The sequence below is a fragment of the Hylobates moloch genome, unplaced genomic scaffold (genome assembly GCF_009828535.3).
Source record: "Hylobates moloch isolate HMO894 unplaced genomic scaffold, HMol_V3 SCAFFOLD_11, whole genome shotgun sequence".
Classification (NCBI taxonomy): Eukaryota; Metazoa; Chordata; class Mammalia; order Primates; family Hylobatidae; genus Hylobates; species Hylobates moloch.
Window position 1 is genome coordinate 92,631,368 of NW_026652286.1, and position 2,408 is coordinate 92,633,775.

The 2,408-nt window shown below is 48.3% G+C and overlaps 1 pseudogene; it reads right to left on the reverse strand.

The window, feature by feature from the left end:
- Positions 1 to 884: 884 nt before the first annotated feature.
- On the reverse strand, positions 885 to 1,862 carry LOC116476214 (spliceosome RNA helicase DDX39B-like; annotated as a pseudogene).
- Positions 1,863 to 2,408: the final 546 nt, after the last annotated feature.

Consider the following 2,408-nt stretch of genomic DNA (forward strand, 5'->3'; position numbering starts at 1 on the left):
TTACTTGAACCTGGGAAGCAGAGGTTACAGTGAGCTGAGATCACACCACTGCACTCCAGCCTGGGCAACAGAGTGAGGCTCTGTTATTTTTTAATTAATAAAGTAAATCTCTCTCAAAGAGGCAAGGGGCAGGTGTGTGAGTGAGAAAGGAAGGCGTGTGGAGGAGGAAAGGGTTAGACATGGTGAGTGTTAAATCTGCACCTCCGTGTAGACAGAGCTCCCCGTCTCAGCTTAAGACCCTCCTGCCCTTGAAGAAGCTTCCTAAAACCAGCTCAGATCTTCCTCCTCTGTTCCCCTGCCTCTTTGCATGTTTCTGGAAGCACTCAATAGTATGAGTATTATGCACACCCTGCCTGTGGTCAGGCCACTGGGAGGCTGAAGAATGCAGATGCCCGGGCCCCGACCCTGGGGGTTCCCACCCTGGGACCACCCCCCTCCACCCCTAGTCTTCTCTGTCTCACTAAGTGCTCAACTCTCTCAATAGAGGCCATTAGTGTCGCTATGGGGAGTGTGGATTCTGGAGCCAGACCACCGGGGTTGGAATTCTGGCTCTGGCACGGCCTTGCTGGGCTCAGTGCCCTCAACTATGAAATATTTATAGTATATAATATGAGTATAGTATATATATGTATATTATATAGCATATAATAAAGTATATAATATTTTATATATATATATATATATTTTGTTTTTAGTTTTGTTAAAAAACCATTCTGACAAATCGGAAATGGGGGTTCAGGAGTGGTGGTGATGCAAAAGAAGGAAGCCATGGGGTGGGGGCTGTCAGGGGTGGGGGCACTGTTGTCTCCTTCAACCCCACCCTGATGTGTCCTCTCCTGAAGGACAGACGGTCATATTCTGCAATGTGTCCTCTACCATGTCCTTTACCATGTCTGTTCAAAGTAGGAGAAGATGTCTCTCTCATCAGGCAGATCACGACGATTGACCCCAAAGCGATCCTGCATGTCATTGAGGATCTTGGCATCGTTCTCGTCAGACACAAATGTGATAGCCAAGCCCTTGGTGCCAAACTGGCTGGCTCTGGCCACCCAATGCAGGTAGGTGTCAGAATCCTCAGGCATGTCATAATTAAAAGCAATGTTCACCCGCTCAATGTCCATACCTTGGCCAAATAGGTTGGTAGCCACAAGAATTCACCATTGAAAATCTTTAAACTGCTGATACTGAGAGAGCCCTGGGGCATCCCGCGGTGGATGGCAATGGCTGGGAAGTTCTGCTCCACCCAGTAGCTGGGCCGAGGCAATGCACCGCTGCACAGACTTCAAAAAGATCATCACCTGGTTGAACTCAAGGACACTCAGAAGGTCATAGAGCTTCCAGTTCTTCTGGTTGTCCTTCAGTTTCATGTAGTATTGCTGCAACCCATGCAGCATCAACTTCATCTCATTATCCACAAAGATCTCCACTGGATCTTGCATGAACTTGTGGCAGACTGGACAGATCTCTTTGCTCAAGGTAGCCCTGAACATCATGACCGGCTTCTCAAGGTGGGGTCATGCGAAAAATTCCCTGGACATCCCGACACATGTTGAGCTGTTCAAACATCTTATCACATTCATTTGAAATAAAGTGTTTAATGTGTTTGAGGTTGAGGCTCTTATTTCCAGCCAGGGCTAGGATACGGCCTGGAGTCCCCACGACGATATGCAGGCAGTTCTTCTTCAGCACCTCTTCATCCTTCTTGATAGACCACCAAAAAACACAGCAACCTTGACACTGGGCATGTATTTAGAGAACTGACCATGGCTTGGGAAGCCAATAGCGCCTGTTCCCCAGAGTGGAGGAGCAGAAGTGGATGAAAACATGCATAACCTGTGCAGCAGCATGTGATGCACGGCCATCCCCTGTAAGTGGTAGCTGTTACTACTCTTCCGGTTACTAAGGCTGAAAACCCAAGGGTCATCCCTGATTTCCCCTCCCCTCATTCCAGCACCCTCACCACCATCCCATGCAGGTCCCTCCGTTTCTCAGCCCTGCACTGCCTCCCCAGCCCACGCGACTGTCCTCTCTTGCCGGCACTGCTGTCCTTGTCTCCTTTCAGTCCAGCCTCCTCTCGCCAGCCAGAGGGACTTGTGAAGATGAAAATCGAATTATGCTACTCCTCTGTTGGAGTTTTGAAGAAAGCCCAAACTTTTTGCCATGGCCTACAGCAAGGCCCTAGCGAGTCATCCTACAGGAAAGAAATAGAAATGTAAACAACAAAACAGTATTTTGCCTTCAGATTAGCAAAGATTTTTAAAAATAAAAATAAGATGCAGTGTTGGTGAGGATGTGGTGAAACTGCAGTTAACCTGAGAACCTCCTGTTCCAGCATTTTGAGGTCAGGGAAAGATGTCTGACAACGGGACTGAGAAGGAGTTGGAGAGGGGAGAGCCAGGTCAGTGGAG